At 40.3% G+C, this 24,456-nt stretch overlaps 1 protein-coding gene across 2 annotated transcripts in view; it reads right to left on the bottom strand.

The window, feature by feature from the left end:
• KCNB2 (potassium voltage-gated channel subfamily B member 2) overlaps positions 1–21,896 on the bottom strand; it is a 399,688-nt gene extending 377,792 nt beyond the window's left edge. The window contains exons 1-2 of one of the 2 annotated variants that reach the window (XM_032421637.1): positions 21,482–21,896; positions 20,498–20,772 (exon numbers count right to left, since the gene is read on the bottom strand). The gene's annotated coding sequence lies outside the window, so the exon portion shown is untranslated. The remainder of the gene's footprint in view (positions 1–20,497; positions 20,773–21,481) is intronic. The other variant, XM_032421638.1, reaches the window with a different exon arrangement.
• Between the last annotated feature and the right edge of the window lie 2,560 nt (positions 21,897–24,456).

Genomic DNA, 24,456 nt, shown 5'->3' with positions numbered 1-24,456 from the left:
TTAAAAAAAAATCTAGGACTTTTATCCTTGATATAACTGATGCTTTTTTTAGATACACTCGAACAAAATCCTAAAAGCTTTGCTTTCAGTGGTCAGAGGAAGCATTGTGTTGCAGTAAGAAGGGGAAAAGGCAAGTAATAAGTAGAATATGCAATATGAGCATCTTTAAATATCACAGATGTCTCTGAATAACCAAATTTATAAATAAACCATTTTGTTTAGACACATAATATGATTGCTCTTCATCAGTAAGGAACTATTTAAATAATTAGATCCTACATATATATGTTTGCTATAATTAGAGAGTAAAACACTAGGTTTGCCTTTAGTAACAGGGCTTTTTATAAGACATAGCTGACAAAAAATATCCTCTACTTTGAAAAATATGATACTGATATTATAATGCATCTTGGGCCTTTTATAAACTACAAGGTATAGTCATGGCTTGAAATTTTCAGTCTGTTTCCAAACACACAAAAAGGCTAAAACTTTTATATGAGTGTTCAGCCATTCAGCTGGTGGAAGATTTTCTATTATGATGGTAAAAATGCCCTTTACATTGGGGCCCAAGATGTGTTCTTTTAAGTTTCTTTTTGCAAACGTCCTCCCAGAGTCACAATGCAGTGAAGGGGATAAGTAAAGATGAAAGGCGATGAGAAAAGTTAAAAAGGCAACCAACAGAAAAACTACTTGTGCCACTGAAAGGAATGAAAACAAGGCTGGGCCACCCTGTAATATCCTGATAAAAATCACAAACTTCAGTTCTATGTGGATGATACAATCTTCAATTGGGTGATGGACTCAAATTTCATATGCCATGTGGGTGTTTGGCCTAAGTTAGATCTAGCCTCTATAAGACCAAGTAAAAAAATGTTCATGAAATTTGGATAGGATTTGAATATTTGTTAGGTTTCTTCCAATAAAATTAGCTTTTAGATCATGTAATGATTGATCTGGAATGTTCAGTAGTAACATTCTTGACAAGGGAGGTTTCTCTCAGTTGGGCTCCATTTAATAGCAAAAATACACTTTCCAATTACCTTCTGGTCCCTTACTTCTCATAATCAAACACATTACAGGCAATGTGGTTTTTATTAAAAGCTCGAATACTGAGTCTGATTTTAGTTTCTATGACCTAAACATTATACCATACTTTATATCCCCTCATGTTTAGAGACTAGAATCACATAATGTAGCAAAGGGAACTTGTATATGATCCAGTCCAATTCCTTATTTCCAGGTTTCAAAACTGAGATCCAATGAGGTCATGTGACTTGGTTGATCTCTCTCTCTGGTAGTTGCCGAACTTGGACTAGAACCCAGATCTATAAATGCCTACATAAGTCTCTTTCTATTACATCCCACCTCGTTATTCTTTGCTTTTCACCTTATAGTCAGTTTTTAAAAGCTTTTATTTCTTTGTCTACCCCCATGTCAAAATATTGATTCAAACTACACTAAGTTGAGATGCGATATTTCCTATATATTGTTCATTTCTTAAAAGGCTAATGGCTGTACTCAGGCAACTTGACTGTGCTCTGATGAAGAGAGGTGAACTTCACAGAATTGTTCTTTCATTACCTCTCCTTTCCTAGTACCAGTTCTTATGATTACTACCCCCTTCTGCTCTGGATCCCTTCAGTCAGTTCTGCACACTGCAGCCCCAACACCAGGAGACTGGGGTCACTTTGTATAGAAGATGCTCCCATGCTTCCCACTCTCTGGATAAAGACACACTACATACAAAGACTGCAAGGTCTATCCTCTACTTCTCTCTGCAGTTCTATCATGTACCTTACTCCCTCTCGTTCTGTGTTCTAGCTTTTTTGTTCATTTCTTTTCATGTGCTATTCTCCTCCCACCACAGGAAATTTGCACTACTTCTATTTTCTCCCCTCTTCACCTTTAGATATCAACTCAAGAATCACATCTTAGATAACATCCCGATTACCTTGACTATACAATAATCTTATTTTAAGAACTTATATAGAAGTAGGTGCCTTTTACCTGGAGCACTTGTCACAACAGCAGTTTTATATTTATTGGGATGATTATTTTGATTATTTGATTAATACCCATCCTCTTTAATAGACTCTTTAATAGTTCCTTGAAGGCAGGGATCATGTCTCATCTTATTCACCATTGTATCCCAAGTTCCTGGCATGAAGTAGACCCACAATGATATTTTTGAATGAAAAAGTAAATGATCAGATTTGTATTTTACTTAGCATTTATTCAAAAATTATATTCTCATTCCAGCTACCCCATATTACCTGCCACTCCCCAAATCCAATCTGACCTTCATGTATGAAATGCTCTTTTCTACATTCTCCATCTGATAAGCCCTTATTCGTTATTCAAGATCAAGAACAAATATCTTGTTCCAGGGTGAATTAATCTCTTCTGCCATAATGGATTAGAAGTTTGTTCTATATGTTATAATGCTTTTATCTTATACCATAACTATTCATTTATTCATTCTTTTTATTCTTTCATTCAGCAAATATTTATGAGCCCTACTCTGCAGTCTCTGACATCATGGAGCTTACATTCTAGTGGAGGTAGATAGGCATTCTACAAACAAACATACAAGCAACTGACTACAACTGTGAAAAAAACTACAACGGAGAAGAAGGTTCCATGTGAGCTTTAACTGAAAATACCTTCTTGGTTATGAGTTCTTAAAAGTAATAAGCTTCTCTTATCCATACTTGCAAGTTTGGCATGTAAATGCTTAACAAATTTTGTGGACTATCCAAGAGAATGAATAAATGAGTGAATAATGAATTTCAAGGCACTATTATCCTTATTTTTGGTCAAATGTTTTGGTTAACATCACCTAATATCAGTTTATTTTGGTGACTTCCAATTTGTTTAGAAGTTCTACTGGCCCTTATTTATCTATTTTTGACAAGGCCTGGGTTCAAGATAAGAACGAGGTTTTCTGGTCATATGTAGGGAAGAAGTGATAAATAAATAAGACTCTAACAATTATTGCTGCCCCAACTGGAATATGCTACCTGAAAACACTACTGGGCCTAGCCTAGTAATGTTCCAGCAGACCCCAGGTGACCACCTGTCAGGTATGCACAGAAGAAACTCCTACCCTGTTGTGAGATGTAGAAGATAGCCTTCAAGGTGGCTTCCATCACTCCAATTTTATGGTTCTATGAGATTTAAGTGAATACCACTCATCTAGACATTCCACTGGACAGATGAAGAACAGGAAAAAGCTCACCCTTTCAATTTCCTTTCTTTAAAAAAAAGATGTATTTATTTATTTGAGAGAGAGCTTGAGCACATACAAGTGTGGGGAGGGGCAGAGGGAGAGAATTTTCAAGCAGACTCCCTGCTGAGCACGGAGCCTGACACGGGGCTCGATCCAGTGACCCTGAGACCAGGACCTAAGCTGAAACCAAGAGTCGGATGCTCAACCCGACTGAGCCACCCAGGCACCCCCACCCTTTCAATTTCTTAAGTTTAAAATTTTGCAGAAGTGAATTTTCAATTTCTCAGCTTACACTACTCACTCTGAAGACAAATATGCAAGCCAGAAGAGACAATGTGATTGAATTTTCAGTAATAAAAAAAGAAAGAAAAGTAAAAGAAAAGAAAGTACTGGAGTTAGTGAGTCCCTTTTCTTTTCCCCAGAGGTGAGCTTACACCCTTTAACAATGATCTTTCCTCTTTCTAAGTAATATAAAGTATTGCCATGGAAAAACTATACGAGGAGGGAAGAGTTTAATCAAAGGAATGACCCAGTGGTAATGGAAATACAAGCAGAGCAGTATTTGGGTTGGGAAAATAGTTTAAGTTGAAAGGTAGAAATCTTTCCCAACATATCCAAATCACAATATATAGGTGGCCACGTCTTCAGACTCAAAGGAGACTATGGCCAAAATTTGCCTTAGGACGCTCAGTGTAGCCACAGCCATGGGTACCTTCCCTGACTGTCCATATTCAAAATACTGTCATGTGTTCTAGCTTCTAGCATGAAAAAACAGTTTCTAACAAATCAATGGTATCTTTCATCAATGAAACTAATTTAAAAAATCAGAATGTGTCACAAGTAATCATATGCTTGATTTTTATTCTGTGCATTAAGTAGAAAAGGAAAGAGGCTCACTGAACTATAGACATCCATCTCCACATCCCTTATAATTCATGTTTTCCATCCACCCTTGTCATCAGTGAGGATCATTAAACAGCATTTATTAAGCATCCATCTGTGTGTGGCACTTTATAAACATTCCTCCCCTTGCCCCTGCTCCCTTTCCCAATCTACCATGTGTCTCTGTTGTATAAAATGCTAGGGAACTACAATGATAATAAATAATTAATGGTAAGAACATAAGGCAGATGGATGAGATGACCTACTGGCATCTAAGAATTTTGGGATGTTAAAATCACTGCTAATATAATTTAGCACAATTTGATAAGAAAATATCAAAGCATTTGATGAGGAAAATGAGCTAATCATATTCCATCCACATATTCTAAAATAAAAATGTGAAAATTCAGGACCACAGATGGACTGACTGAAAGCCTTGAGTTCATGTGACTTAACCAGATGATACAGTCTTGAAATAAATAATCTGGAAAACAGTGTGGAAAAAAATCATAAAAATTATGGTTGTGATAAGGGAATGTCATTTTGAAGCAAAGGTGAAAATATTCATAAATAAAGGACACCTATTGTTTTCACTGAACGGACTAGTATGCTTAAGAATGATGAAATCATGGATTTTTCCCTTTTCCAGTTCTTCTTTAATGTTTTTTCTTCAAGGAAATGTTTTTTCTTCATGGAAGGAGTCAATAATATTGGGTTTAGGTATGGTGATATTTAAAGCACTCTTTTTCACTTTTACAAGCTTTGTAGTCAGGATTATAGTCCAAGAGCATGTCAAGGTAAAATAAGCTATTGCTATAAGATTCAGATTTAAAATTTGGATTTTATTTCTGCTTAAGATCAAAATGCCCATAAGTAGAAACTGTATTTCCTAGAAGGTAAGGATATTCTTGGAGATGTATCTGAAGGAAAGCCAAAGTTATGATCTCATTTCCTTTGTGAATTTTGTTAATAATTACCATTTTTATCACCTACCACATGTTGGGTGATTATTATATGCAGTTTTTATGCTTATCCCTTAAATTTAATTTTCAGAATGAACATGTTCATTAATTCTCAACCCACCTAGGGATGGGTATTATCATCTTTAATTTACAAATAAGGAAACTGAGGCTCAGGGGCACCTGGATGGCTCAATTGGTTAAGCGTCTGCCTTTGGCTCAGGTCATGATCCCAGGGTCCTGGGATGGAGCCCCGGGGCTCCCTGCTAAGTGGGGAGTCAGCTTCTCCTTCTGTCCCTCTATGTACTGCCCACCTCCCCCCCGCTCTCTGCTCTTTCTCAAATAAATAAATAAAATATTAAAAAAAAAAAAAAGTTTGGGGCGCCTGGGTGGCTCAGTCGTTAAAGCGTCTGCCTTTGGCTCAGGTCATGATCCCAGGGTCCTGGAATCGAGCCCCACGTCGGGCTCTCTGCTCAGCAGGAAGCCTGCTTCTCCCTTTCCCACTCCCCCTGCTCATGTTCCCTCTCTCTCTGTCTCTCTCTGTGAAAATAAATAAATAAAATCTTTTAAAAAAAAAGGGAAACTGAGGCTCAGAAAGGTAAGTTCCTTGTTCACGATGACATAAATAGTGAGTGCTGCTGCCAGGATTCCAATCCAGCGTTATCTTAATGCAAAGCCCATGTCCTTAACCTCATAAGATGCTGGAGATTTTCCTTGAATGGCAGGATTCTGGATGCCTCAGAATGATAAATAAATGGAAATATGGAACCAATATTGAGGAATATTTTTAGCAGACTACAATTCAAATAATTCTTATACCATTATAGCTATCCTTTGGTCTAAGTGGCATGTATAAAATATATTAAATGTTATAATTTTCTCATGTATAGAGATGGTAGGGTTGGCAACTATTTTTGCAGTTCTAAATTTTTAAAACTAAACAAATTTTATTTTATTTTATTTATGAAAAGATTTTATTTATTTATTTGAGAGAGAGTGCATGGGGAGAAGCAGGCTCCCCACTGAGCAGGGAGCCCGACCTGGGGCTCGATCCCAGGACCCCGGGATCATGACCTGAGCCGAAGGCAGACACTTACTCGACTGAGCCACCCAGGCACCCCCTAAATAAATTTTAGTAAGTGACTTTGAAAAGTAATATTATTAGCCTTAGTATTCGAGATTTATACTCAAGATAGATGCCTTAAAAATATAAAATTCAGGGGCACCTGCTTCTCTCCTCCCGGTTCGTGCTCTCTCTCGCTATCTCTCTCTCTCTCTCTCAAATAAATAAATAAAAATCTTTAAAAACATATATGTATAATTCATAGCATTTGGAAGGGCAACATTAGTGGATTTAAGTGACTTTCCCAGGGTCCGTGCCGCATCAGGGTTAGAAGCCAACTCTCTTGTTCCTGAGTCTATTTCTCCACTAGACTTTGCTACCTTAGAGCATCAAAATATAAAATTACAATGATGCAAGAGAAAAAGTGAAGTAAGAGCAATCAAACTATCTTATATTCAGTTAAACCTATAAATACTGATGAGTTGAACCTAATTATTAATGAATCCTGACTACAACATATATCTATAATTTCGCCTATTCCAATAATGGTCAGAATGGAAAAAGATCAAACATTACAAATAATACATACTGATTTAGATACATTATTCCTTTCTCATTCCCTCCCTCCCTTCCTTCCAAAACAATGTGTTAATTGGCTATCACTTTATACTGAATGCAGGGGATACAAAATTGGGTAAGGTAGCCAGCCCTTGATCTCAAAGAACCCATAGGATTACTGCAAAGAGTATTATAAGAAGTTTTGGATTTGTGCTTTTAGCATATGTCTTATAGGCTCAGATAATATTATGGACTTAAATATTTCTTTAACTGGCACCTAATTAGTGCTTTCCACCTGATTTAAACATATTAATGTGAAGGAAGGGAAAAGTATAAAATACCAGCAAGTGACACAGATGTCTTAATTCATGGGGCTTTATAGAACATAATGTTCATTTATGTGAGATATAGCCTTGGCCATCATTTGCAATTTTAAAAGCTCTTGGAGGTCTTAAGTGAATTAATGAATTAAATGGATTATTTCATTAAGTCATTCGACAAATACTTATTGAGCACCTACAACTATATCAAACACTGTGTTATAAAATGCCTGCAAGAAAATGGCTCCCTAAAAAAGAAAAGACAAAAGACAAAAAAGAAAAAAAGACAAAACCCTTACTATAACATTCTACTTTAGCTGCACATAGATGATTACAAGCCATGTTTATTATTTTGCTGGGCCTGAATGAAACCAGAAGATAATTTTAAGAAGTAACTTTTTAATAGCTTCTAAGCTTTCTATGTGCACTCTTTCTATTAAGCCTAATGAAAATGCTCTCCTTAGATTTAGAAAAAAAACCTAGGATTCCAAATTTAAAATGACATTTATCTCAAAAGTAAATTAATATTTAATGGTAGTCTAATTAATAATTGTGATTTTATGAACTAAAGACATTTAGCATGGAAGACCCTAGACACATTTGTCCTAAGCTGTACAGACTAGAGAACAGGACTAACCATGAACCATCTCTTCTCAAATGTTACTTCACGGCTATATTTCAGAATTGTACCTTCTAAATACCACTTTCTCATTCTGGTATTATCTTTCTGGAAGATAGTGCTTTTCATCTGTGAAAAGCAGAACAAAGAATTCAAGAGATTCAGTCACATGGGAACTTTCAAAGGATTAAAAGCAACTCTAATGTTATCTAGGTGATAACTGTGGAAAAAAAAAAACAGCACAATACTTCACCATAATAACATGCTTTACATAATAAATATTGGAATTATTGTATCTGACAAATCTCCAAAAATATATCAATTGGCATGTCAAGAGCTATTATCATTTCAGAGGGATTTTTTGTTAATAATCTGAACTGATAAAACAGCTCTTATAAATAAGCACAAAAGAAATCAATATGCAAAAGGAAAGGAACTTGTTAAAGAACACAGTGTTGTGTCTGTGTCATTTTAGAGGTTAGAAAAGAAACATGAATAGAGGAAGAAACATGAATAGAAGCAGGAGACAGAGAGAAAAGATGGACAAGAATGAAAGAAAGAGAGAGAAAGGAAGAAAGAAAGAGAAAGGAAGGAAGGAAATCCTGTCTGGGAAAAGTGGGCGTGAGAAAGCATTTAAGGTCACATTAGACACTTACAAAGATAATGTTCTATATTTGTATAACATTTTACATTTTGTAGTTCACATAAAGAAAGAAATGCCTTCAATAAAGAACAATTCCTATGCACAGAAATAAATCATAGTGCATTCAAATCCCTTCACTAGGATGTACCTGGGAGATACTCATCTGAGTCAAAATAGGCATTGGACTCCGCAGATGGCTTGCATGTTTATATATGGTTAGTTGGAGGCTGATGTTGGTTGTAAGTGGGTATTTCTAGAATTTAAACCATACTGCTTTTGAAACTTAGTGTTTCCTAAAGTAATTCATGCTAATAATAATCCAGGCCTGCACTGTCTCGTATGGTAGCCACTAGCCACATATGGATATTTAAATTTAAAATTTAATTTCTCAGCCTCACGAGTCACATTTCAAGGTTTCAACAGCTCACACAGCTAGTGCCTGCTGCATCGAAGGGCACAGATAGAGAAAGCGCCCATCATCACAACAGTTCTATCGGAAAGCACTGGTCTAAACAACTCTCCTGTGAAGTTACGAAGCTGAGTTCTGTTCTGAAAACAGGGATGAGAGAAAAATTCTATTGGAAGTACCATGTTCTTCCTCATCTGATTCCACCAGTGGCCTCCATTCTTACCAGTGGTAGCCCCTCAACCCCCACTTTCCAACTGTTCCAGCCCAGATTGTAGAACCATTTTAGCCCTTGTCAAGAAGCACGTGAAGAGTGTGTGAGTATATAGTGCAGGGCCATGGCCTGGCAGTTCATCAACATGCTGGTCCTAGTCTAGTCCTACTCTGGTCCACCCTGGGCAGCAGTTCTCGGTAGCTGCACTCCTGGTAGCTATTCTGTGACCTAGAACCTGACTTAGGTCCTGGTTCCATCCATTCTTTCACTCATTGACCCAACACATTAACAAGGAGCACCAACTATGTGGAGGTGTTATGGATAAAGCAGTGAATAAGGACAGCCTCTGCCTTTAGTGAGCTGACATTCTCACACAGTAAAACGACACAAGAAAATGACCCACAATTTAGAATTGGTAAGTGCTGTAAAGGAGAATAAAAGGTGCTAAGAAAGAGAATAATGGAGAGACCTGCTCTACTCTGGGGGCCCGAGAAGACTTCTTTGAGCAAATGACTTTTGACCTGAGATCAGGGGCATAAGTAAGAGTTAGGTAGGTAAAAGTGGGAAGAGAGAGTACCCCAAACCACCACCTGTGCATGCCTTGTGGCAAGGAATCTCAGGCACCTGGGATAAACTAAAAGAAAGCCAGAAATCATAGCAGACTATGAAGGGTGAGTGGCCTGAAACGAGGCAGGCGGGCAGGGGCCAGAATGACCAGAGCCTCTATAAACAACAGCCTTACGCTAGCGATGCTTTGGAAAGTGAAGAAGGAATAGGGTAACCCTTGAGTTAAAGATTGAGGTCTTTATCCTAAGAAAAGTGGGAAATCATTTAAGGGGTTAAGGTAGATGAGTGATATGATCAGATTTGCCATTTATAAAGAAAGAAAAGCAAAGGGCAAAATGGATTGAGGGGACAAGAAAAGAAGCTAGGAGTCCAGTTAATAAGCTTTAGTGGAAGTCCAGAAAGAGGTGTTGGCAGTTTGGTGATGGTACAGGGAATGGTCCTGTCCATTGTGTCTGAAACCCTGCATTTATGATGTGACCATCACATGACTTTCCTGACAATAGACACCTATGTCTAAACTAGTCCGGACTCCTGCTAGCCCCATACAATAGACTTCTTTCTAAATTCTTAAGTGTCCACAAACCATAGCATTTGAGCCTATGGGGCTGGATCTTCCTAATCCTGCCTGCCCCGTCTGCCCCTACCTATCTGAGTCTCAAATATTGCCTGTTCCCAGACTCCCCTCCCCATAATTTGACTGGGGTTTCTGCCAGTACTCCAGAGATCTAACTTCCTGCCCACTTGGACTGCCGCCAGCCATCCATCTCTGGCTTTTCCAGATGCCACGTGTGCCTACCTGCCTGATTTCCTCTTAGGACCAGCTTACCTGGACCCTGACATGACTGAGCGCCCACTGTTAGAAAACAGGAGGAGGGAGTAGAAAAAGAAGCAAAGAACTCAAGTCCTGGAGTCTGCAACAAACAAACCAGGTGACCAGAAGCAGAGCATAAAGGTATCTCTGGGTAATAATGACGGCATAATGTCTCAAGTCCCCCACTTTAGCACACCACAGCCCACATGCGGCTCCTCACTCCACAAGTGTCACCCTCACCCGTTCATTTCCAGCAGCCTTGCCTTTGCCCCGCACTTTCCCTTCCAAATAGAAAGAATCCCCAATCGTCTGGACCTAGGGCAGACTCATGCCCTTGCCACTGAAGAGGGATCTGGGGGGTTCTTTGTTTGTTTCTAGATAGACTATAAGCACTGTGAGGATAATGACCAATTTTGTTTAATCTGGTGACCTAGAAGAGTGCTTTACCTATGAAAAGTGCTTAACAAATATTTGCTAAGTGCATGTCTTTAAAAAGCTGGCTACAATTTTGAGACAGTTGGGCTATGAGAAAGCAGTAAGTCCTTTTAGAGAAAGAACTACGGCTTTGTTTTGGAAAAAAAATAAAACCATAATGGACTGTTTGGCTATTACAGGCAAGTCCCTTTGTAGACCTGCACACTGAGTCCACTGCACCTTGAGAAAGGATAGAGGGGAAATCCTAGATAAAGAGATGTGAGGAAGAGCCGAGGGGAAGAGAAAGGCCTAGCAAACGGCTTGTATCTGGGCCGGTGAGCAAACCCCCATGGTAAGGAATGGTAAAGACAGTTCTAGAAGCATCGACATCTAACATTCAATTAGAACTAGTTTCTTGTCTTTGGTAGAATTACCATCCTTTATCCCAAAGCACTCAGCCAGAGTCCGTTATGTACAAGAGCCTTACACCAGTGATGCTTTAGGGAACTAAGGAAGACTGTGCTAGTCCCAGAAGTCTGGATGGAGAGCCAATTAGAAGACAGGAGTGAGGTGGGGCCATGCCATGCACAGAATGGATTAACTGGAGAGTGAATGTAATTCAAGCCCTTTCCTCCCTAATTTACTCTGGAGGAAGATGACTACAGCAGGAATGGGCTAATTGTCTAAATTTATGCTTCACTTTTGTAAGAGAGAACTGTCTCTGGGAAGCTCTTATTGACCCAGGGATTGCATTTCCCAGCCCCCCTGCATTCTAGGGGGGCCATCCGACTAGTTTTCATCAGCAGATTATAAGCAGGAGTGTTGCTGTCATCATTTCTGAGCCAAGATGTTTAAGAAGTAGATGTGCATTTTCAATTCTCCCTTTCTCCCCACATAAACACCTCTCCCCATTTGATATGTGGGTGAGAAACTTTTATATTATGTCAAGCCACTAACATTTCAGTTTGTTATAGCAGCTGGCATCATCCTAACTCATTCTGAAGCTAATACCTTGAAGTGGGTGCTGCCTTTATAAAAATCTAAATATGTAGTGTGGGCATCAGTCAGGAGACAGCCAGAGGAGACTGGAGGCCTGGAACCCTCCTCAGCCCTGGCAAAACTGCACTAACTCCAGAGGAAATGGCCAGAAAGAGCCAGAATGCTTGTGTGTGATGGTTGTTTCTCACCGCCTACAGCAAGGTGTTATAAGATAATGGATGAGCTCAGGAAATAATTGGCTGGTTTGAGAACAGAGATAAGGGCAAATAGCCAAACTCTTAGAAATCCAAGACTATGAAGCTGCAACAGTACATTGCTTCAGGGACTCTAACGGTGAGGAATAACACTGAAAATGGATTCGAATAACAGATACCTATTTTTGACAAAATGACTCAGCCTTGCAACAAAGATCTGATTAATAAGTCACCCAACCACCCATGGCTATTCTTTCAGATGACCTCAAAGTAACCACTTGAGACATGGTGTTGAGACATGAGCAAAGAAATGAAGCAGGTTCAAGAATTATGAATAGGAAAGAATTTTCAATGTAGTTAGTAGTGTAACTGACACAAAGCAAATACATTAAAAACATATGAAGATTTTAAGGGAATTGTATTGTCAAAGAAATTAGGAGCCTGGCCTAAGGAAAAAAAAAAAACAAACAAACAGTGACTATAAAACATCCTCTAAGGCACCCAAACTTGGACCAGCAAGAAGGGTGCTGAGAAGGTAATATAATTCCCAAGAAGGACATACTTCCCAATATCCATTTTGGATGTGTGTGCAACTGGTAGGGAAGAACCTCTCAGAGGGTGGCCAGGGCTACAGATAACAATGAACAAAGTTATTCCAAGATAGAAAACACAGAGTCTAAAAAATAAAGAACTTCCCCTACTGCCAGGGCAGGAGGTCTTTGGCAATGTCTAGCAGGATTTCTTCCATGTCATGGGCCAATGACTGCATCTCCCATTCTTCCCTTTTCCAAATGGGAATTTTTGAATACAATTATTCTACACCTGATCCATCATTATGTCATGGGAGGGCAATAACCTGTCTTTCAGTATAAAAGTTTCTGGACAATGAGGAGCCATATCCAGATTTAATGGGGAGGACTTAGCATCACCCTTACAGCCTGGACTTTGAGATGGACGCAATGACCAGGGGGGATTCAGGTAGTCTCCTGTGGCTGAGGTTTTGCTACATGTGGCCAGAGAGGCAGAATATGATAGAAATAGCTGTTCAGCAAAATTTTGCTTCTCCTTCCATGATACAGAAATGTTGCTGCGGAGCGGCTAACCAGATATTAGATATTCCAGCCCTCTTTGTATATAGATGGAGTGATGTGATTCTCTCACCAAAAGAATGTGAATGGAGGCAAGGTGTGTCACTTCTTGGGTGTTCATTCTCGTCCATAACTCCCAGCTAGATGCAGAGAACTCCAAATCCCTAGAACTTTGCAAGAATATGGGTCCCCAAATCATTGCACAAAACACACACACACTGGACTCTTATGTGAGCAAAAAATAAACTTCTACTCTATTAATCACTGAAATACGGAATTTTAGTATAGAAGCTCATGTTACCACAACTAAGACAATGACCCTTGAAGAAGAAAGAGTGGGGCTCCAAGCCTGTTATTCCAACCCAGGTTGGGAGCTGAAAGACTTAGGGACACTTGGGTTACAAATGTTTGCCATGGGGAATTCAGACCCTCCTCTTCTTCACCATTTCTATTAAGATAAGTCCTGGACCTTATCCTACGTGTATGCCTCAACAGTCTCCTAACTAGTCTCCTGGGATTCAATCTTTTCTCCTCTTACTATCCATCTTCCTCATGCTAGCTCAGAGACTGTCCCCCACAAAAAGTGGACCATGTCACTCTACTTAAAATTGCAGTTAACCCCCACTGCCTGTCCCATAGGATAAGATCCAAGTGATAGAACACAACACCTTTCCCATTTAATCTCCAACCTTCTTCAACCTCATCTCCCCTCATTTCCCTGCAACTGACAATGTTGAGCCCCAATTACCAGCCAAGCCCTCTTTATGCCACTGCTTTGCAAATGCTGTTCCCTCTGCCTAGAATGTTCTCCATCTGCCTCCTTTTTAGCCTGGAAAATGCTTACTCATCTCTTAAAAATTAGCTTAGTTGTCATTTCACCTGTGAAGTCTTGTCTGACACTCCCACATAGGAAATGGAATCCTGACATTTATGATCAGATCAGCCAGCCTCATATATTGCCTTTAAATTTATCTTCTTACTAAAAACTTAGAGAGTCCTGCTTTTTCAAAACAGCCCAGTGATGCATTAGAATGAGATGGGCTCCCTTCGGTGGGAGACTGTATCTGTAATCAGCGCTGTTGAATGAGATTAACCCAGTCTTTTAGGTGAGTTTTCTACAACTGTGAAATATTTGGAGGGCAAGGCCCAGGAATACCAGAAACCCCATAACATGTACAGAAATCCTGCACCCCCTAAGTTTTACACTACTGATCAGACACACACGTACATGGAAAATTTGCTTGTATCTGTGATGAGATCTTAACCCTGTGATACAAAAAATATTTTCTGCATGGGCATTTTCTAGGAAAGTACCATATTTGGAACTTCACCAAGATTTGCTCACCATTTTGGAGAGTCATGTCACCAGCTAGAATGATGCTCACGTGAACTCATTCACTAATACATTACACCCACATGTTTGCAATCGTAACTGTCACATGCCACGCATGTATTTACTTCATTCTTATTTCAAAAACGCCAAATATACAAAAGTGTCACCAATATTCAGTTGAATGTTTTCTCTTAAATCCAAGTTTATGCATTTTAGTAGCAAGCATCTGACTACTTTAGTACCTCTCAGGATAGCTATGCTTGAGCATATGCAAACTCATATACCTACAGGTTTATCGTAAGCAGCTTGCCTTTGATTTCTGGCTTCTCTTACAGAGAAAGAACTTACTGATTTTTTAAAATACTACATTTGAAGATAGGTTATATTATCTACAAATACCATTTCAGGAAAGTAAAAGGGACATTACAAAACCCTGCTTACTAAAAGGGGACACTGGGTCTAATTGAGGAGTGAATCACGACTAAATCCATCTAGGAACTCAGAACAATCACATTTTTTTACTCTCGGGATGCTTCTGTCAGGCAACTACTCCATTGAATTGCCATTCTGCTCTGCCAACAGCATTTATGACATTTTGTTATGATTTACTTGTCTGCATGTGCAGGCTGTGAGTGCATGCTGTCTGATTTATATTTATGTCCCCAGCACCTAGCCTAGGGCTTGGCACCAAGAAAGGAGCTCAGCAGATATCCTGAGGATGAAACACCAAATGAGAATCCTAAGGAGGTCGGCAGTCCCTGGCTCTTCTGATAGATCTCTGAATCAATTATTCAGTATTTTGCCTATACCAATATTATTAAGCTTTCTTTATTCTGCCTAACGTGAAAGTGAGTTAGGTACGAACTCAATTTTCTCTCTTCCTTGTAGGCCCAGGCAGTACCATGTTCACCTTTGTATCCCCAAAGAGCCCTGCGCAGAGGAAGCAGTCAATAAATATTATTTAAATCAAATTATTCCCCAGGAATATTGTTATACATAATGGTTATGTTTTTAGTACTAGTATTACTATACTTTGGGTATACTACTGATTTTAAAAAAGGGCATTTGTGGGGTGCCTGGGTGGCTCAGTCGGTTAAGCGGCTGCCTTCGGCTCAGGTCATGATCCCAGGGTCCTGGGATCGAGCCCCACATCGGGCTCCCTGCTCAGCAGAGAGCCTGCTTCTCCCTTTCCCTCTGCCTGCCACTCTGCCTACTTGTGCTATCTCTCTGCCAAATAAATAAATAAATAAATAAATAATCTTTAAAAAAGGGCATTTGTGGATTGGGCTAGAGACCTAAACATCAAAAAAGTACTGCTTCTCTAAATGCAATACAGGTTCCAAAAAAAAAACCCAAACCTTTAAAATCAACTTATAAGCTATAAGCCAATTCTAGGTTGAGAGTTGTCTACACAATATGCGACTGAGCTTATGAGACCTAACATCTGTGGGAAAAATTAAAATGTTCATCATGAGGATGTATCTAAATATTTAATTATATGGCATCCTTCAGGGAATATTTGGCCATTTTATCCTCCAAATTTAATCCAGGTGTTATTTTTCACATAACCAGAAGCCATGGCTATTTAGAAAGAACTTTACCTCAAATATTATGGAAGCTTTCCTTGATGAAAATCTCAGTAATTTATAACTTGATTTATGCTTTCACAATTACATTATAGTTGTCATTTAATAAAATAAATGCATTCCAGACAATATACTAGAAAGTAAAACTGTTAAGTGACTGTATTCCAATTTCCATAATATATGGGAGGTACATTTTACAGAGGAAAATATGGGGACACAGGTAAAAGAAAATTATATATTGGAAAACTAATAATTTTTCTTCTAACATATGAACATATAATTCTAAAAATAATAAATTAAAATTATTTATAATACTTTATTCAAAACAATTCACAAAAGTTTTTAAAAACTGGAAATGAAAATAAAATAATCTATCATTTGAAATTGGCTAGTCAGTCATCTCTCAGCCAGCTTTATTCTCTGTGGTCACTCTAAAAGCAGTACTTTCTAATGTTTTAGCATTCTGATAACAGTCTACCCAACTTTTAAAGATCAGCCTCCAGGTAACCTAGCTTCTTATTTCAAATTTATGTTGAAAATTTTGGGGTTTTCACCTACTGAAAGTCCCTTTTTGACCTTTTCCAAGCATCCCTGTAATCAGAACTATGGTCGTATACTTTAATGGGAAGATAGAGCTTCAAATAAATCTAGAAGCTGCAAACATGTTTTCTTATTCTGTCTGGGATCACCCTTAATACTTCTTAATATCATAGTGGTTAAGTAGAGCCAGAATGCCTGAGTTCAAGTTTGTATCATTTACTTCCTATGTCACTTTATACAAAAAGTCTCTGTACCTGAATTTTCATTTCTGTGTAATGAAGAGGATTAGTGATAGCTGCCTCATAGGGTGGTTGTGAGACTATTTAATATTTGTAAAACACTGAAAATATTTCCTGGCCAAAGTGCTTGTTATAATAATAATAGTAAAAAGAAATTTATTTTGTTTATATAAATAAAATAATCACAATATAATTATTAAAATTATTAAAATATAAATATTTATAATAATGTTTTAATTTAATTTCAATTTAAAGAGTAATCACTTTAATAAAAGTTGTTATTGTTTTTTAATAATTCCCCAAAGCATAGACTGTGACAAATTTTCATGATCCTCTTCATGATTTGCCTTAATTAATTTATTAAGTATGAAACTGTTAAAAGCATGTCTATATGCCAGAGATCTCTGATTTTGAACTACATATGTGATTCTTCGATTAGTTATATATTCAAGTTTTATTCTCTACACTTTAAAAAATCCTTGGGCGCCTGGGTGGCTCAGTTGGTTAAGCGACTGCCTTCGGCTCAGGTCATGATCCTGGAGACCCTGGATCGAGTCCCGCATCGGGCTCCCTGCTCGGCAGGGAGTCTGCTTCTCCCTCTGACCCTCCCCCCTCTCATGTGCTTGCTCTCTCTCATTCTCTCTCTCTCTCAAATAAATAAATAAAAAATCTTTAAAAAAAAAAATAAATAAAAATAAAAAATAAAAAATAAAAAATCCTTGAGGGGCAAGGACTATGTCTTTTATCTATCTGTTTTATACTGGTTACATTCCAATCAAGCACTCTTCTCCTTATATACACTTAACGAGTAATAAATGAATTAATGAATGAGTGAGTACATACATGACATTAAAGGTACAGGCAGGTACAATTCAATCTACAGGAACAGCTACTTTTCCCTTAAAGATAATATGATAGAAAAATAAAAAGATAACATGGTAGGGTTTGGCTTACACAGGCCAAGGAGTCTCTGGTCACACACACTAGACCTTTTGCTCGACAGCCTGGGCTTATAGTAAAGAACTGGTGGGAATTTATATTTAAGAAGCACAAAGAGGAAACAACCACTGAACAAGAATGGACTATAGATCTAGAGTATGAAGATACTTGTAGTATATAACTAAAAAATTTAAGACTGTGCTGCTCTATAAAGTTTATCTTATCACTTTGGGAGTAACAAGGTCGTAAGCTCTTACCTAAAAAATACTCTGAAAAAATACTGAACTTAAAAAATATCACTTATAATACATGCTTACTCTTCTCTGAAACCTTTGTGAAAATAATAGGCATTGTGACTTTATGCAGAATCCACTTGATGAATATAAGCAAATCTCAAATAATTTTACATTCTGAAGTAAACAGAGTATCTTAACCTTATGCAGTTACCTTAAAAATGTACATGAGAAGATGTCCTATCAACTTTAAGGAATTTAGTCTCTAAGGGATAGCACATTTCAGATAACAAATTACTTCTTTACAATTCCTCAAGGAAGAAATGCATGAGGTTAGAATGAATAGATTTTGTAGCTCTCCTAGATTTTACCAGTAATTTGGTCTACTTTCATAGTATGTACACACATATCCCAATCTCCCTAGAATACCATTTCAAAATGACAAATATAAATTGAAGAAAAAATATTTTTTCCATGCTTAATGAAGATTTCCCACAGATACACAGGCAGGTATGCAAAAAGAACCTGGGCAGAGATTATTTTGAGTTACCAGGAAATGTGACCGAAAGCCTATCCTGCCACTGCATTTTTTCTCGCTGTCTTGCTTTTGCTACCGTACTGGAAATGAGTAGCGTGAGGTCATGCTCACAGTGAGTTGCTCCATGGTGTCAACGAGGAAACTTTAAAAGCCAAACAGCTAGGATTAGATAAGGTAATAATTTTCACTACTCCCATCTGAATATTCAGTAAACATGTATGCCTGGAAAGTTCAATCGTGGGATTTGGAGAAAAGTGAAATTGGAAATAGTTTAAAATGACACATGGATTGATGCTACTTAGAAAAACATCAGAGAAAAAGAAAAGACAGGCACTAGGATTCTCAAAGTGGCAGGCAATGGAGTTATTTTTTGGAGTTGGTGTGTGTGTTTGTGTATGAGGGAGATTTGGAAGCACTACCCTGGAGAAGGAATGGTGAAGGTTAAAAGGAGGAAGAAAGCAAAGAGAACTGCCAACTGATTCACTCCTTTCTCCAAGAGTCTGTGCTGTGCCAGAAAAGGAAAAAGAGTGCATTAGACGGAATGCTATTCATGGTAAACAACTGGTCTGAACCTGACAGCAAGAGGGAGGGGATTATAGTATTCACTCTGTGGAGGCATATTCATTCTTTTAGGTGCGGAGGATACTTTTTATTCAGTGGAGAAAAAAAGTTATTTAAACACAGTACCCTCAATATTCTCAGAAACTCTACGCAGCCACACAAGGAAGCAAGCACATTATTTATGCCCTACATTAAAAACACCACCCCTAGCAGCAATTAAATGCACATACGCATACATAATGGACCAGATTACTCAACTGTTTAAGTTTTGGTTAATTTAAGAATCAAACATCTTTAGTTTAGATGTCTATCGATCTAATTCATGTCTTACAAGTAAGCTTTGGACAACTTTATATTTATTCACATACACACAACACTCTCTCTCTGAAGAGTGAAATAAAGTAAAACTTCAATACATATATACATATATTTTTTTTAATGTTACCCTCTTTTTTGAAAATCTTTCCTGGAAGTTACGCAGTATTGACAAGGTGGCCTTCAGATTTTTGACCAGAATTTACCTTCCTCTTGTCTTCTGAAATGTAATATCTCAATTGATGTTTATTGATAAACATACCAAGAGACCACTGTCCCACACAATGCCACACATTTAGAAACAATAACAAATTCCTACTTCTCTTTTTGCACTGAGAGTAAAAAATCAAATCCCAACAAAATCCAACAACCAGTGCAAAAACAGAAATGTGAAATGCTATTTAAAATATTGACATTATTGCATAACTTGATTAGAAGGACTGTTGAACCTGCATGAAATAAACCCAGTGTACATCTGTGCATCCTAAATTTTTCAGTGTAATCTTGCATCTATGATTCTATCACTTGTGCAGTCATAAATGATGTATAAATGCCATGTTTGTGCATACTGCACACTGACAATTTTTATGAATGAATACACAAAAATGCTTAGAATTCCAGAAAATGGATGGCAGCATACCGTTTTGAAAACGGTCATTTAGCATTGGAAGCAAATGATGAGGGAAATGGTCGGTGTCTTTTGGTGCCACTGAGGGCAACTGTGTTCTCAAGTCCTCTAGCAGAGTGTGTTGGAAACAGCCATGAAGCTCTTTCCTTAGAGACTCGTTCTCCCTCTCAGGAACCTTGCTACAGAACGGAGAACGCGCACCGCATGAAGGATAAGATGCATGCACGTCTCTGTGCTGAGGACTGTTCATACATCAGAGACATCACACTCCCTAAATCCGGTCCCACAAGTGTGTGCATGTGAGTGTGGCATTTACCAACAAATGAACAGAAGGCAACAAGAGCTCGTCTCCTAGAAATAACATTCCGCATCCCTTCCCAGGCAGGCTGCTCAGAACCTTTTCAGGGGCTAACACTGGAGTGCCTTCCCCACGGGGACGGAGCCTTGCATTAACAACCCTCTCAGGGCTAAGTCAGCTTCAGCTTTGTGTGTGTAAGTCCACTCGGCGCCATATGGCAGTTTCCAATTCCTTTAGCAACTCAAGTCTGGCTAGGCTGCCCGCGATGATTCATTCTTAAAGGAAGACCCCTTCGGGGAGCAGCAATGCCCCTTCACTTACCTAGCTCCCACAGACCCCGCTCAGCAGGCGGCACGGGCTCGGGCGCCACCGAGGGTTGTGGGATTCCCCACTCCCTCCGGGGCTCCTCTCCCTGCGACGGTCCCCTTCGCCAGTGATCTGTCGCTGGAAATCCCCCTCCCCTCCGCGGAGAGGAGGGTCTCCCCGGCTGGCTGGAGCTCCTGGCGTTTTTCCCCCTCTCCTCACATCCCTGACTCTGTTCACGGTCTCTAGCAGGAAAGCTCAAAGGAGAGGCGGCGGGAGGAAGCTAAGGTATCCTTAAAAAGAACAATAATCTTCATCGATCTTCGCCCCCTTCCCCACGCGGGCCCCCATCCCCCTGCCGCCGCCGCCGCCGCCCAGACAGGAGAGGGCTGGGATAGAAAAGGAAAAATCGAGCGGGGCTGAGCTCGCCCCGCGGAAGGAGCCGGGAAGGCGAGCGGCGCGGGCCGGAGAGTTGCCGCTCGCTCGGGCTGCCGGCGGAGAGGTGGCGGCGGTCGGCGGGGGCGGAGGGTGGTGGGTGCTTGGTGGGTGTGTGTCTGTGGTGGAGCCGGGGAGAGGCTGGGCGGGAGGCGAGGCAGGGCGCTCGGGGGCGCCGGGCCGGCGCGCACACCCGCCCGCGGCCACCCCGCCTCGCGCTCCGCCTCCTCCCGCGCTCCGCGCACCCGCGGGCTGGAGGGGCCGCCGCCGCCGCCTCCTCCTCCTCCTCCTTCTCTTCCTCCTCCTCCTCCCCGCCGCTCGCGGCTCTCGAGGTGGGCGGCGGGCCCGCGTGGCGGGGCTGGGCGGCCGGCTGGGCACCTCCGGGGACGGCCCGGCTCGGCCTCGCGGGGCGGGAGCTGTACGCCCGGCCTGGGACAGCGCCCCGAGCCCAGGGCGCGGCCGGGGCGCGGGCGAGCGGGCGGGCGCCGCCCACACCTCGGCGGGCGCCTCCCTCTCCTCGGGCGCGCCCGCCGCTCCCTGGGGTCCCGGGCCCGGCTCCACACCCACCTGCTTCCCTCTGTGGCTCCCGCTCTGCGGAGCAGGAGGGTCTGCATTCGGCGGGCGCCGCGCAGCCGGAGGCGGGGAAAGCCTGGGGTGCCCCGCCGACGAGCGCTGTGGTGGCTTCGCGGGATTCCCTGGGCCCTTGTGCTTCCAGCTGCTGGGCTCTCCCCACGCCCGCCCTGACGCGACCCTGACCCGGGGCCCGCTACTCGACCCCGGGGACCTGGGGTGAGGAGAGATCGCTCCTGAGTGATAGGGCCCGGAGTATTTTCCCGGAGGAGTGCAGGGCTAACCGGGAGCACAAATGGGATCTGACTTTCCTCCCAGCACCTCCAGCTCCGTTCAGGGGCCGTAGCCAGCCCCCGTAATCCCTCTTGCCTGGGTTTGAGGGAGAAGCCGGGTGGGTTGGTGGCAGCCTTAAGTCTTGCTTCCCACGGGGGCGCTATTCGTACTCTGGCTTGCTTTCTTTTGCCCGCTCTCCCTGCGATCTGGAGAATTTGTGCCAAGTTCCTCCTCGGCGAGGCCGCCTGGTGGACACCCAGACCTTTCCTTACCTTCAGGGCGCGGTAAAGACAGGATGAACTTGAATAATAACATCACTGGGCTCTCCGGTTCCCTGACCCGTGTGCTCTTAACGGGCACAGTTAGAGGGGATTTTAGGAAAACAAAGTAGCTTAAAACACCCTATAAAAAAGGCCATGATAGTATATTTAAAGCTGGGACTCCCTTCTGAGTTTCTTTAGGCCAAGAAAGATGGCTAGTGAAGAGAGTCGAAGTGCACTCAGTTTTAAATAGAACTCATTTAGTCCTTGCTTCTGTTTTAGTGGCCCTGCGGTGTACTGGGAAGCACTATCATCTAGGGATCTCTACACCTTGATTTCCCGCCCCTCCATAGGCCTTACTTTGTGGAGGGTGTTTGTTTTTTTCGAGGTCCCAGATGTTGGGCAGGATGTTTGGTGTAGAAGTTGGCCCTTCACACGCCATCACCCTCCGCCCAGGACCTGTCCTGGTCCTTTGCTCTTCTTGAGGCTTCTCAAGTATGACTACTAGGAAGAGAAAGAGGACTTCCAGATTCCTACACCTTTAACACCAACCCTGACCTGTTTCCGAGCTTCAGCTGCACATTTCCAGGGACCTGCAGGATATCCGCTCCTGCGCCTACGGTCTTTCCACCTTCCAATACATTTCTCGTGCTTTCTGCAGATTGGTCTTCTCCAAGCACAATCCTGACCATCTCATTTCCCTGATCACAAAGGTTCCCTACTTCCCCATTCCCTACCAGTGTCTGTACACCTGTGCCCTTGCATGTGGAAATCTCTCTTTCTAGGACGCCCCTCTCCCCTTCTCAAATCCAAAATCATTCCAGCACTTCAGATCCCACTTCAAGCTCTGTCTCCTCCAACTCTTCCCCTTTGATTTATAGCACATGGTTGGAGCTATCTTTTTAAAGACATATCACCTTCCAACTTCCTCCCCCTGTACAGGTCTTACTGTTTAAGTAAGTTTCTCCAGGGTAGATTCCATATCACTTTGTTTGCATTCCTTACATTTAACCCAAAGCCACGTATGTAAGAGACACCTATTTATCCACCAAACATTTATTTTGTAACTTCTCTCAGGCACTCTTTGTTAAATGAATAGAATTTATATAATATTTGAAGTTCACAAAAACCACTTAAGATTCACTTGAGGTGTGCCTAAAGTTAAGTGGTATAATCTTTCATAAGTTTTAGAGGTGGTGAAAATCCCCTTACTTAGTAGCCTTACATCAACATTACTGGTCACTGTAGTAAGAATTTAATAATTCGTTAAATTTTTTTTTTACTTTAGATTTCCATTAGAGTTTAGAAATCCAAATCCATTTTCCTACTAAGTGATCATTTGTCAAGAGATCAGATTATCTATGGGCTAAAAGACATTGCTGTTGTATCCATTTTGTGGAAGTAGGGTGCTAGGAGTAGCGTATCCATCATCCCTGAATTGTGTCTACAAGTATGCAATGCTATGGAAAAATGGTCTTTGGAAATAAAATCTAATTCTGCTTAATAAATTACTCATGGCCCAAATAGGGTATGGAGAATAACCCCTAGTGTACAAATTGTTTGGAATAGCTGAGTTCTCCATATGCACAGCTTGAATTCTGTACGGCTACAACGACTCTTGTGTTGATTATCACCACGTGGTTCTACTGCCTTAGTATATACAGTTTTGTATTTTTTCAGTTGTTCTCCAAAGCAAAAATGAAAATGAACTAGCTGAAAAGTCAGACATGTTTTCACATTGCCCCTTAAGCCATTTATTTTTTTTTTACACTTATTGATATTTATGGAAACATTTCTTTTGTATTTCAAGTTCTCAGATTTACCTTGAGTTTTGATAGAATTATATTAATAAGAAAGGAGATAAATGTTTTGTATGTCAAAATGCTTCCCTCATAATGCTTGGTAAAATAAATAACTTTAATGTAAGTTTAACTTGCAATAGTCTGCACATCAGCAGATAAAATTTAGATGAAGTGTTTCTTCATCCATCATAATGCTGGTATATTTATATACACAAAAAAATATCAAGCATAATAGGTTTTGGTATTTTTTTTATTGAATAAAGCATTTGAAATATTTAATCTAACCTGAATAACATCATTACTGACTACACTTTAATGTTTCAAGTTGGAATTTCACTGGCGAATTGACTTGCAGAGAGAGCCTGTATAGATTAGACTAAAGTAATAAAGGCTTGAGGATGAACATATTTTAAAATGTTAAAAGCATAAGGGTAAGAATTTATGGTTTTGGAGACTGAAGAATTAAAGTTGGACTCAAGTTTTTTTGAAAGGTCCAACTGAAAGAAGTGTATGACATACTGAGTAAAACCAAACAAAAACAAGTTCTAAAAGAACAATATTTAAAAACGATGCAAAGCCCATTAAAGGGGAAAATTTACAAACATTTATGTAAATGTGTGTGTGTGTGTGTGTGTAT

This window comes from Phoca vitulina, unplaced genomic scaffold (assembly GCF_004348235.1).
Source record: "Phoca vitulina isolate PV1807 unplaced genomic scaffold, GSC_HSeal_1.0 scaffold25, whole genome shotgun sequence".
Classification (NCBI taxonomy): domain Eukaryota; kingdom Metazoa; phylum Chordata; class Mammalia; order Carnivora; family Phocidae; genus Phoca; species Phoca vitulina.
Note: the sequence above shows the minus strand (reverse complement) of the source record. Positions and strands in the feature narration are given on the sequence as shown.